General features: G+C 36.4%; 1 protein-coding gene across 1 annotated transcript in view; it reads right to left on the minus strand.

The window, feature by feature from the left end:
* FBXL17 (F-box and leucine rich repeat protein 17) overlaps nucleotides 1-14,262 on the minus strand; it is a 437,862-nt gene that overhangs the window by 129,099 nt on the left and 294,501 nt on the right. The window lies entirely within an intron of this gene.

The following is a 14,262-nucleotide window of genomic DNA, read 5'->3' on the forward strand; positions in this document are numbered from 1 at the left end:
TAGTGTATGTATAAAGGAATAATAATAACAATAACAACGTCACCCTGACAGCTCTAAAGATGAGACTGACTTCTGGTTTAACCAGAAGCTTCTTACACACTTACTGCTGAGGCTTCACCAGGCTAGGGTGCAAACAGAAAGAAGTGGTTACACTTAGTAAGAGAGAATATGTAGGGTAGACATGAGAACAGATTCCTTCCAGCAGCACCATAAAGGCAGAATTCTACTTACATCTAATATTAATCACCTCTTTCATCTGCTTGTTTCGGAGAGTATACCAGGAAAAATAGTCTCTTCTTCGGACGGAACACTCAGAAGCACAATAACAATATTTCAGAAATGACAATGGATGTGTGATTACTGCTAAAATTTAATACAAATGCTTGATGGAAAAGTAAATTTCATAACATCCTATACTAATGTAATCCATATGCTGAATAAAAACTCTATCTTCAACTTTCTATTAAGATAGATATGTCAGAATCTCAAGACAATAAAATCTCACTAGAGGGTATCATATACCAGAACCTTAAATTGCTCTCAGCATCTCCATGATGATTCAGTGCATTAATGATAAGTGATTGGTTAAAAGCATTTAAATCAACCTCATGTTCTTGAAATTTTCCGTGAACAAAAACAATATCCACTTAGAAAGATCTTGCAAAAATGATTTTGTTGTAAAGAAAAAGAGAAACACAGCACAATAAATTATCTCAAAGCATTTGGCTAATGAAGTAACATCATCTACTAGGTGGAATATAACACAAGCCCTTGAATCACAAAGTGCTCATAGGTGATGGGCAATCAAAACACCTGTGCTCGCCTCCATTTACCATGGACACATGGAACTGGGAAATAGCTGATGCACACAATCATTAAACTGACTTGCAAATATAAATCCTCAAAGCAACTAACAATATTAGAATGTTGTCCCCACAGCTCTAAATAACCTAACAGTAGAAGGAAGAAAAATTCTCTATATGGTAGGAGACTTCGTTAGTTTTGCAATACCTTTATATATAACAACAGTAACTATTTACTAGTTGTGATCCAATTTAGAGAAAAGAAAACCCCAAACAGAGAAATAAGGATGGAATATGTGGATGTTTTTATGTTTTTAATGAAAGCATGACAAGTCAAAACCAAGTGTCCAAAATGGAACTATTTTCTAATTAAAAGACTTTATCATTACAAATTTTTAAAGTTAATGCTCATTATAATAACAAAAGTAGATTTAAAGTAATCTGAATTTAAATATTTGAGTAAATTAAAAATATATTTCTTTCAACTTAATTTTTTGGCTGAAGTCACAGAAGAGAAATCAGTTTCTTGGGGTTAGCTCTCGTATGTCCTAAGTAAAAAGAAAAACAAACTACAAACAAACAAAATTATTCTCTTTCTGAATGAGAATTTGACTTTTGATTAACTTCTTAGATGGTGTTCTCTTAAAATGGTACATTAACCATGTTGCTGGGCAACACTGTTTACAGTATCAATGACCCTAATGACCCCCAGTTGGTAGATAGCATCTGTCTGGTTTGAGAGAACTATAAATACCTGATGAGGACACCACTGCTTAGATTCCCTGAGTACACTCATTCCCATAACTAGACATGTAACTTTTAGGGATGCTAGATGCAATGCCTATTGACTGTTTCAAGAGATATTAGTTCTCGGAGGTCTGAAGATCCTAAGCCAGGGCAGCATCCACACCCATGCTACGTGGATCTCATCTTCCCGTACTTGAGCTTTCATCTGCCGTGTGAAAGAAGATGATTCCCTGACTGCTGGGTGAGCAGCGGCCAGGGCTTCTGCAAGATCACCTACGGAAGAGGACTGCCTGGCGCTGCCCTCTGGCTAGCTGGGTTCTCAGCCTTCCTCCATCTGAGCAGACTGCGCCAAGGGTAGCCTACGATGGCTGAATGTCTAAATGTTTAGTTGAATCTAATGAGACTGCATAGTAGGCGAGGCACCTTAACGTTTAACTTTCAGTATTTCTTTTGGTTTTAGGTCTATATATAACCCAGGATAAACAACATATTGCTCAAAGCATGAACAAATTATTTTTAATTTATTCATTCATTCAAGAATATTTTAGAAGGTTCATTGTAGCTGCTTCGTGATAGATTGTAAGGTAAGAAGACAAATATGGAATACAAGTCAGTGGCTAGTTATCAGTGCAGTTATCGGTGGAGCTAGCTCTTTTTGAGATATATTTCTAGGCTAGAGTTGACCTGGCTTATTAATGGATGTTGATGAGAAGTATGAAGAAAAGTGAGACATTAGGAACATCTAAGTTTTGGCTGGAGTTACCGGGTGAACAGTGATGCCATTACCAGTAGTGGTAACAAAGAAGTGGTAGACATAGTGGTGAAGAGTAAACAGCCTTCCACTCTGCATTTAGATGAACCCACTGAAAAGTAAGTACATACATAATCCCATGGGGGAAATGATGCTTTGAGAATAGGGATAATAAGGATCCAGTTTTATAATCAGCATTACATACTTAATTCCTTTTACGGGAAGCAGGAACGAATAAAGAAGAAAAAGTGGGGAAGGCAGAACACATCTTTAAGTGTGCAGCACATCATGTGTTAAATTGAAACAACCCCAAAGTTCAACTTCCTTCACTGTTCAAGGAGAAAATCCTTTACTATGTACTTCAGGATAAAGGATTTGCAACTATATGGTGCTTGAGAAATATGCTATTGCTGTAATTTAACTCACTGTATGTGGGCTTCAAGATGCACAGTGGCATTCCAAACCAACTTTTAAAGAAAATTGCATGGAATTTTCAAGACATCAGGAGTGTTCTTAAAAGTTATGCACAGAAAACTGATTTTTGATAGTTATGAATTACATTTAGTGCAGCCAGATTGCAGGGAACGCTCTTTTTGCCTCAGTATGGTTAGAATTACTGTTGACAAAGTTTTAATTTAAATTTTTAAGGATTTAAATGGAAGAATATAGGTCACTGAATTTTCATTCACTGGGTAAGTATTACTAGTGGCAGAAAGCAAGCTTTGTTAGGAGGGTCCAATTTTTGCCCTGGAGTCCATCTTTTCTATAGTAGTAGGGAACTGAGTATGTGTTAGCGAGAATAATTTGGCTCTCAGTCAGTCAATCAGTGGACTGAACACGCACAGTTAGAAACCTGCCCGGTGTAGAACAGAAGCTCAGTTCAGAAAATACTAAATGCATTTGTGAGACAGACTCAAGTCCACAGAAATCATATATTACAAATCACAAGCGGGAAGGGATTCGATCTTTCCTAGCAGGTTGTAGATTTAGATAGATTTGTAATAGTCCAAAAATACACGACACAGCTCCCAAGTCTAATTCTAAAAATTTCAACTGGTTTCCTAAAGTTGCGAAAAAAAAAAAAAAAAAAAAAAAAAAAAAAAAGACGTAAATGTTTGTAGAGCCCACTGCATGTAAAACTGTTTTATGGAGCCTTGCGATAGATCAGGAAACCTTAAGAAGTTACAGTAGGTGTCTAATTTAAATGTTATATCTTCAAATAAATAACTTAAAAGTATATGCTCTGTAGGCTATTAAAAAGATCATCTTCTTGAAAAAAATTAAAAATAATAATTATATTTTTTCATAAATCTGAGAAAACAGAGTAGATTTCAAACCAACATTCTATTTAACAAAAAGATGAATTATGAGCTACGTCAGAAAAGCAGCATAAGTATTAAAAGGCTTTTACCACATAATTTGCCTTTCCGCATACTTTTTGTGTATGGGGGAATGTCTTTCTTCAGGTTTGTGTTGTGTGTGAGGCCCTATTTATCCTCAGTACCCCCAGCTTCAGAATCAGTGTTTTCCTCTACAGATTGATGAATGTGATGGATAATATTGAAAAGTGCAGGACATACTTGTGCACATTTTGAATTTGCTCTAGCCCCCAAGTACTGTAGAAGTAAAAGATCATGACGGAAATTTGGGGGGGATATACCCATGGGGAGTGGAGGACTGGCCCTCATAATAATACATCCATAAGCGTGTAAATAATATTGGTATACCATACCACACCAAAGGCTATGACAATGAAGCCGCCACAAATTATGTGCACAATTCAGCATGCCTGCTAAACTCATCTCTTCCTGCCACTCAAGAAAATATTATCAGAATCCAAGTGAGTGAAAAGAAGAAATCACTGAATCTGTTCTAATTTATAATCTTTTAGAAAGAAAATCGTTTTGAAACCTTGATTGCAAGGTGTGTTGTAACGGCAAAGTTGAAAACGAATGCTTTAGAGGATTTCACCCAATTTCTTATGTAAACCAGAGCAGAAGGTATGATTCTCAAAAAAAGCCAAGTACATTTGCCTCAACATAAAATAGGACTGATTGAATTTCAAACTCTTCATTTATTTTGTAGAACTGAAATGTTATGTTCCTTATTGCTTTTCAAAATTGGCTTGAATCTTATTTATACCACATATATGCTATTATAATATATAATTGTTATCATCCATATATATATAAAACAGTTGTCCTTCCTTATCTGTGGGGAATACATTCCAAGACCCCCAGAGGACGCCTGAAACCTTGGATACCACTGAACCCCGTGTATACTATGCTTTCTCTTATACATACATGCCTATGGATAAAGTTTAGTTTCCAAATTAGGCACAGTAGAAGATTATTCAAATTGCGAGCACCACTACTTTTGCAACTTTGGGGTCATTATTAAACAAAATAGGGGTTAGATGAACACAAGCATTGTGATACCACAACAATCAGTCCATTAACTGAGGGGGCTACTAAGTGACTAATGGGTGGGTTGAGTATGCAGCCTGGATACATAGGGTAAAAGGATGATTTGCCTCGCAGGTAGGATGAAGCCAGATGGAGTGAGATTTCATCATGCTACTCAGAAAGGCACATAATTTAAAACTTATGAATTGTTTATTTCTGGAGTTTTCTGTTTAATATTTTCAGACCACAGTTGACCATGGGTAATTGAAATCATGAATAAGGGGGGGACCACTGTAATCTTACTCATGCAAAAGAAGTTTTGTGATGGGGGAGGGTATAGCTCAGTGGAAAAGCATGTGCTTAGCATGCACAAGGTACTGGGGATTGAACCCAGTACCTCCATTAAATAAACAAACAAACAAACAAACAACCTAATTACTACCCCCCCAAAAAAGATTGGGGTTATTATAGGATACAAATAACTTAAAATTTCAAATATATTCTCAAGTATGTTCAGAAACTGTCATTCTAGATGGTTCTGTCTTAGTTATACGCTGCTTCCTGCATGACTGTCTCATCCTCAGTACCCCAGAGAAACATCCCTGGACTTCACATCTCCAAATCTGACCTTCCAAGGCTGACTTCGAAGAGATTCTCAAAGAGAGGGTGGGAAAGGGGCTGGGTCCTATGAGGGCAGTATTGTGATTTTTAAATCTAAAAGAACAGAGGAATCCTTTATGACAGGAAATAAAATATCTTCAAAGCAAAACTGCTTTCTTGGAGAAGATCCTAGAGCCATATGTGAGGAAAGCAGAAAGAGGAAAGCAGAAAGAAAGAAAAAATAAATAAATAAATAAAAACCCAGGGAAATGTAACCTAAGAAAGAGATAGAGATGATTAAAACATATATTACAAGTATCAATCATTAAATAGTGCTTGGCTAGTTTTCCACATATTTTTCTGCTCCTAAGAATTATTTATCATAAAAAGTATTTTGACAAGCAAAATTTACATTATATCAGTACGAAGGTAGTTCATTTTAAGAAGATAGATATATATGTAAGAAAGTATCATAACTCCCTGAAGACAGAGTTTTCTTTTGTTTGCTTCTTATTTCTAATTTTTAAAATCTCCTTTTCTCTGCCCACACTCAGTCATTCTTAATGAAAGACAAGTTGCTTTCGGGCATTTGGCTTACACGGCATTAGAGGCGCACGGGCTGGATCAACCACGTCAAACTCAACACAATTGTTTGAGAAGTTGAAAAGTTCAAACTATTTACTTAATGTCATGCAGATAAACGCAAGAAAATGAACACACTTGACAGATAAATTCTAATTGACTGAGTCTTAAAAAGCCAAGGGAATGTTTTAGGATAAGGGTTAAAATGAATAGTTTAATATTTAAGTTACAAGTAAGCCTGATTTATTTAATTAGGAAATTAAATTAACCGAACTACCTTTTTGCCTCAGGAGAAAGTCCCATTTAACATCTATCTTAAAGTGAAATCATAATGAGAATCTGTTCGATTCTCTTACTCCGAAAGATGTGAGATGAAGGGAATATTAACTCTTTATTTCACATATAAGATCAACATATTGGATTTGATGAGTTTGGGCATCAAATGTTCTAGAAGAACGGTGTCCTTTTTGTACCAAGGACATACAGCAGTTTTCTACTCTTAAGCAGGCCATTGACTGACAGTTCTAGTTCTTAACTATACTTCGAAGGAGAAGTTGAACTAAAGCAGCATTGTTCAAACAGCTGGTCTTTCTAGTAAGTGATGGAATCACTTTAGTGAAAGTCCAACAAGCACTTTAAATACAAAATGTATTTTTCACTGTAGGACAAGGAACTTCGAAATCCCCTGAATGAGATTAAGTAACACATACAGTTTGGACACTTTTCTACTTATTTCCAAATGGGTCCAAGGGGACCAATTTTAGTAGTTACTTAAAACAAATGCAGAAAATCTGAGACAAACAAAATCAGAAGGAATTCCTCAGGAAGTGGATGGGTAGCCAAAACGTAAAACTACTTCTCTTTCCCGAGTTCTACCCCTAATTTCTCCAAAAGCAGAAAATGTCAGTAAAATTAAGAGAGTGTTGGATATAGGCACACCTCGGAGATGTATCAGGTTCGGTTTCAGATCACTATAATGAAGTGAATACTGCACTAAAGAGAGTCACACGAACTTTTTTTTTGTTTCAGTGCATATAGAAGTTATGTTTATACTATATATGGTCTATCAAGTGTGCAATAGCATTATATCTTTAAAAAACAATGTATATAACTTAAAATACACTTTATTACTAAAAAATGCTAAACATCGTCTGAGCCTTCAGTGAGTCATAGCAGTAACATCAAAGATTACTGATCACAGATCATTATAAGAAATATAATAATAATGAAAAAGTTTCAAATATTATGAAAATTACCAAAATGTGACATAGAGACACAAAGTGAGCAAATGTTGGTGGGGAAAACGGCACTGACAGACCTGCTTGGTAAATGGTTGCCACAAACCTTCAATTTGGAAAAACCGCAATATCTACAAATGGCAATAAAGCTAAGGGCAATAAAACAAGGTATGCTTGTGCAAGGAACTAGAAGTTTCTAGTGCTTTGGGAATCCCTAAATGAGGATTCTTTAAAACCAGGTGGGGAGGCGGATGTTGCTGAGTTGTAATGGAAAGGTTAGACTTGTGATGAGATCTAAAATAGCTTCTAAGCTGGAGGACTAATAGGCAGAAAATACAGTGATAAAGGATTCAGAGTACAGAGCAGACTTAGAAGATAAAGTTTTTTTTAAAAAGCTTAATTCATTTAAAGAACCAAAGTTCTTTAGAAAAACAGCAGATACCACTCTCCAACATGAAATGTACAAGATTAGTTTGGTAAATCTCGACACAACCAGTCTGTGTCAAAAGGACATAAGGCCTGAAGAAGCCCCTACTACCAAAGACAGGACAATCTGAGTATCCACAGAAAAATAACTGCCATGGATTATTGACTTTATAATGAAAATTAAACCAAAACAACAACAACTCCTTATTGGTCACCTATGGAGGATAGTGGAAACCAAATTAATATTTTGAAAACTAGTAAGTAAAGAGAAAGAATCATGTATTATTCCTTCCTTACCTATATAAATTTAATTCAAATAAACCAAGAAGTCAATAAAGGAAAGCTGCTCTTAATATAAGGAAGGCCTGCTAATGAATAAAAAGAGAAAGAATGTCTGGTAAGGCTTAATCCTACCAGTGGTAGTGGATACAATAATGTGAGCCTAATTAGTGAGAGACATACAGTAAAATCGATTACTTCAATGTTTAATTTATATTTTGCTGTGTTACTATCAGTTTCTAAAGGAAAACTTGGCAGATGTTTATTTTGTTTTGAGCCCCCCCCCCCCAACCAAATAAATCAGATGCCAAGTGTCTTGAGTAGGCTAATTAACCAGTAAATAGTGAAGGAGATTTAGTCAAACACACAGCTCGGGAGGGCAAAATTATCTTAAGGAGAAAGTAAGGCCCTAAGAGAGCACTTGTAGGTGAAGGAGATAAGGCTTAAGGCTTTGGAAGGAAGAGATGCAGCCCTTGGGGCCTTACCCCCTTTCTGCTCCTACTCTTCAGGAGATCTCAGCAAATGAGGAGCACTGAAGTTTAAGAGCATAAAGGAGGCAGGCAGCCCAGCCATGCTGAGGGTTCGGTTTTGACATCCCAGAGAATGTTCTTAGAAGAGGCTCTCCTAAGGGAAGAAACGTAATGGGCAACTGAGGTAGATGATGACACTGAGGCCCCGGGAACTTCTGAGCTCAGGTTTAAGGAAGACTAACTTTAAAGAAGAGAATAATTGCTTATGTTTTTGAGACTGGTACACTGTGCAACTCTAGAAATGTTTTCTGTACTTTAAAAAACAGCTATGAAGTCATGTCATTTAGTATTAGCTAAAATGGCTTTTAGAGGACCGTTTACACGAAGTACTCATTTCTATATAAAAATCAGAGAAATTTAAGAATTGATGTGCACATCATCCAGTAAACAATTTGGACTGGGGAGATTATAGTTCCAGTTTCACTGATTAATTAAAACTTGTCTGGGCTCAATTTTCTCATCTCTTCAAAAAGAGGAATAATATTTCTACTTCCTTTGTAAGTTTTTTGTAAGAATTTAGAAAGAGAGCATAAGAAAAAATGTTAACTCATGAAGAATTATATATGGTTCTGAAATTACTAAGAAAACATTTGTAGAAGACAGGAACACACACTGATTATCAATGAGTATCTCTACCTCCCAGCTACGGAATGTTTACTCAGAGTGCCACTGACATTTGGTGTCAGCACAACAGAGTTACAGGGTATAAGCACGTTAAACCTATTTAAATTCTATAACTAAATAATTAGATCTCATGGGGTAGCTGCCTTGTGACATTGTTTTTTTATATACAGATGGACAAACATGGTATCATGGGATTCAGTTATATTTTTTAAGCTTCAACAACTGGGAAAATCCAACGAAGCTTTCTAGTAATAAATACTGCTAAGCACATCACTGACCTATGAGTGATTATCAAAGAGACTGATTTAATATTGAGGCTATTACATACTGTTACTCACAAACTATGTGAGCATTCTTGGCCTCAGTCTCCACATCTGTAAACTTGAATATTAACAGTACCCATCTAAAGTGGGCCATTAAGGGGCTTAAATGAATAATGCCCACAGAAAAAGCTCCATTCATGTTAACTATTCTATTATTATTATTATTATGAAAATTTACATTCGACTTCTTTCAGTTGAACTGGGTACTTGATTAGTAGTTAGAACCCAAAGTAGTGTTTCCTTTTATATATGTTATGTGAAGTTGTTACCATGGGAATGGTGAATAAGACAGGAAAAGTTGAGATGAAAGTTGGAACTTACCCTGAATTTTCAACTAGAATATTTTCATAAGGTTTCTTCAAAATTTGCCCGTGTGTGCACGTAATCACTTTGGATGATTTCTGTTCTTTCTTTAGATTAACCAACGCATACAAACTCATCCTTTCAGACACCTGTTCTTGCTCTGAGCCTGTCCTCGGGCTCTCCTACCTCAAATGCCCTTCCTTCTCATCTCGGTCCTCCCATCCCTCTTCCACCAAAAATCCTTTCCCAAAGAGTTCAATCACTCATGATACTGTCCTCCTGAGCCCTGACATCTCATAGAGCCCATCTTTCTTATTTGACACCATCATACTGCCTAATAGATTGGAAAACATTTTCAACTGCTTATATCTTCTTTCTCCAAGTACTTCTCACCCATCTCTGTATTCTCCACAGCACAGAGCCAGCACACATACAGGAAACATTTGCTGAATGAAACAAAAATGGAACAAGTCCAGCATACATCCCAGGATTAAAAAGAAATTTAAACGTTATATAGGTCAATTCCTTACACAGTACTTCTATCTTTCCACATTCTTTTTAAGAGATTATCTCAGTTTGCATAACTCTTGTAATAGAGAGCTCACTACTACTCAAGACATCTATTTTCAAGAAATTTTAAAAATTAGGAAATTGTTTCTTTTGTGGGCTACTGGAAATCTAGTATTATTGTAGTTATCTTGGTGTTCACTGCAGTCTCTTTTAGATCTACTCATCACCAATAAAATACTGATCATGATCAATAATGACTATTTATACCACAGCATAGTTCAAGGAAAACAGGTCCCTAGTCTGAATACTCAAGGGTACTAAGCAATGAGGGTTAAAAACAGGAACTCTGAAAAATAACTTCTTATGTGAGTTGAGACAAATCCCTTTTATCTATAATAGGACTCTGTCAAAAGATTGATGTTAAAAACAGTTAAAATTAAAATCAAATACTATATTTTAGAAATGCTAAAACTAATTGAGAAAAGGAAAGTGGGAATGTTAATATTTGTTATTAATTCTGTTAAGTATAGAAATTTAGTATTCAGTTATAAAAATTAATAAGTTAATTTGGAGCAACAACATTAATGTATTTGGAGGTATAAGAAAGTTCAGGGGCAAGCACAGTAATCGGTTCACTAGCCTTTTAAATGTAGGTGAGAAGATTTCTTAATTGGAAAAAACTCTATATGAAACTAGAGTTGGGCTTTGAACTGATTATGGGAGACTTTTCTTGTAGAAATGTTTTAAGAAGTGATTCTCAATAGATTTGAAATGTGGTCACTTAGGGCAAGTCTACTATGATAAGCATTGTTAAGGTTTAGTCTTTTATTTCAGGGTTATACACCTGCAGTCTTAGGATGACCTAGGAAATAGGGAAGAAAGTCAACAACTTCTTTACTGTTGAGCAGAAAAAAAAAAGCATTTAGAAAAAATTATAATTAAATTCCAAATTTCTGGTGAAAAATCATGACCAACACTGAAAAGAAAGAAAAAAGAGAACTCACTAAAAGTACAACAGTAGACATATAAATCTAGTAGTGAGGAACTCCAGGAATGAAATAAAGAATTACAAGTGGAGAAAAATAACTTTTAGGATGGACACATAAGCAAGGGAAATTTGCAACAATAGAAGATTTAGCAATTTAGTACTATTTTGTTAGAGACAATAAAAGCTATCTATATTTAAATGATAGAAAGGAGAGAAAGCGTGAATAATCAACAGTAAACAATAAGACATTCTTTTTGACTTGCAAATGTATTTTCTAAAGTTCTTCTCTGTCACTTTACAACTATTAGAGTTATTCCTGGTGACAAAAGGAGCTGAATCTTACCCAGCAATCTGGGAGCAGTTTGAAATACAATTTGAAAATGAAACAAACATTAAAGGGAAAAAAAGAGAGAGAATTTACTTTTAAATGGAACATCACTGTATGTGATGCGTATCTAATAATATGAAAAGTAAGATGATATAATAAAAAGCAAAAGTATTTTTGGTATAAGATGCTTTTCTTGAATAATTTCAGTGTTGGTTTGGCAAGAAAAGAAAAAAAAAAAAAAAAGAAAGAAACACCCTTGACACTGGTGTAACCCAGAATGCCTGTGGGGATTTCTTTTTGTTTCTTCGGTGTGCTTACTCTGATAATGTAGCCCGGATCCCATTTTGGATTAACTCATAGCTAAAGAGGCCTGGTATCCCAATAAGAGGTAGTGAACATACAACCTATAAATCTTTCAATAGCGTTAGAAGGTCAAAAAGGCTGGGTGAAGCATGGGTTAGGCCAAAGCAAAGATTAATGTCAGAAGGCACTCCCCACCATTCTTCTTGTCTGGAAGGAGACACATTACCTTTTTTTTTTCTTCCCTCTTTTTTTTTTTTAATAAGCAGGCTAGCCCTGTCCTCTGGATATCACCAAAACGAAAGCTCCAGGACGGTAGAAACGACTTGCTCTGCATGTAGCACAGAACCAGCACGTAGTAGGTGCTGAAACAATATGTGTTGACAGAATGAATATATTTCATGTCGGTCGTGTGGCAGGCCAACTGAAATGACATCTCACATGATAACCTCAGGAACAGTGACCTCCTTGTCTTGGAAGACCTTTTGCCCAAAGCAACCCAAAAGCTTTCATGGCAAGCTTTGTTTTGGAGTTAGGTTTCAAAGTCCCAGATCAGGCATAAGAGCACTGGTAAGCAGAGCAAGGGGCAGCCCAGGACCGAGGACCGTCCTGGGAGCGCAGCCCCAGGGCCCGTGGGAGAGGCAGAGGGCGAGGTGGAGCCGCCCAGAGTGAGCCTGTGGCTTGTCAGTGATCTTGTAGGCCCCAAACATCATGTCAGTAGTTGAGTGTTTACAGTCCTCTTTAGTTAGAGGTTATCTGACAACTTGAGATGGGGAGCAAAAAGATATCCCTTCGAGTGTATTTTAAGGGCCCTTGGGAGTGCTAAAGTCAAAGGAATTGTGATAACAGCCCAGGAGGAAACCTGGGTCCTTTTTATAACTGCTCCCTGACCCAGGGTCACACGGGTAACCCTCACTATGGAGACACTAACAGAGATCAGAGCTTTATTCTTCCATCCCATTTATTACATCACATGTTCTGTGCCTTGCAGCCCGAGTGAGACTGGCTCTGACCTCTGTAGGCTTGAATGATACAAGCTGATTTCTACTCCTTGTCTTCCTTTTAATCCTAAGGATACACTTTTCCAAAGGAGGAGAATTTTCAACAGAAAAGTGAAGGTGAACAGAAAGGTAGATTGGAAATTATCAGTTGACACATGATTGTAAGAACAAAGAAAAGCTTAAGGGGAGATGAGAGAAAATTATCTAAACAAAAATGAAGGTAACATAGAGAAGAGACAGGGTTTAAGAAACCTAAGACAGGGAGGCAAATTTAAAATTTTAAACTTTTTGCTGCGTCTTTCTTTTTATTTCCTCCTAATAAAAATCTCGTTCAGATAGACAGCTTAGGTATGGAAGTCAGCTAGGCAGGTAGACTAACGCAGGTCAAATTTCTAGATAATGACTCCCACAAACAGAAAGCCACACTTGGAGGAGAAGGAGGCTTGATTCTTCTTCAAAGAGATAATTCTGTGATTATGAGAACTGCCAATTATTGAGTATCCACTACACCACCAGGCATGACACAGATGTTTTACGTTCACTTTCTCTACCTTTTATGGTATATATCATCACGTACTTAACAGATGACAAAACTAGGAGGTTAAGTAAAGAGGTCTGCTCAAGGTCACAAAGGAAAGAAGAGGCAACACTGGAATTCTAACCTAACTCTCCAACTCCTAAGTTTGAGCCTTTTTCCTTGAGACAGACTAAAGCATTTATTTCTTTAGTGATAGAATAGTGACAATATTAAATTTCTCTTTAGTGAGCAACTTCCCAAGACTGTGTTTTCCATTTAGCTGTGCCTGAATTATTGATTTGTTTATAATTGCTATCTTTTACCATAAAGATCTATGTTCAATTTGGGAAATAAGAAGCCTATTAGGATGATAGTTTTCTTCATGAAAACTGTATCATGTATCAATTAAAATGAACATAACTTCATAGCAGCCTGGCCAGGTGTTGCTCAGTACCATAATACCACATTCAACATCTGTGAGAATCTTGACAAAAATTACAAATGATATGCCAGGCGAGCTGCTCTTTCTGAATCCATGCATTCTGTAAAAACCATTAAAAATCTCAATATTCTGTACACAAAGCAGGGCCAAACACAGCACCAGAGACAGAGGAGATGAGGAGGAGACTAGCTGGAATTCGAGTAAAGCAATCAGAAGCAGAATTAGGGAGTCGTCTCTTGAAGGATGAAATCCTCCAGTATCAGGTGTACATCAGATTTTATAATTTCTAAGTTGCCTCAGTAATCAAAAAGTCCTACAGAATGTGTCTCTAGTTATCCAGTTAAAGAAGGAAAGAAGCATTTGCTTTTCCTTCTTAAAATTTATAATCAACACAGGACAAGGGATCACGGACAGCCTCCCCAGCAGAGCAGTTCTTTCCAAGAACAATGCTGTTTCTCTGGTTACAATGAATAATCCTTCTTGCTGTCCTTTTGACAAAAATTGTTCACATGTTATTGGCATGGCACCAGGGGAAAAAAGATGAGCTGACGTTCAGTAATTTCTT

This window comes from Camelus dromedarius, chromosome 3 (genome assembly GCF_036321535.1).
Source record: "Camelus dromedarius isolate mCamDro1 chromosome 3, mCamDro1.pat, whole genome shotgun sequence".
Taxonomy (NCBI): Eukaryota; Metazoa; Chordata; class Mammalia; order Artiodactyla; family Camelidae; genus Camelus; species Camelus dromedarius.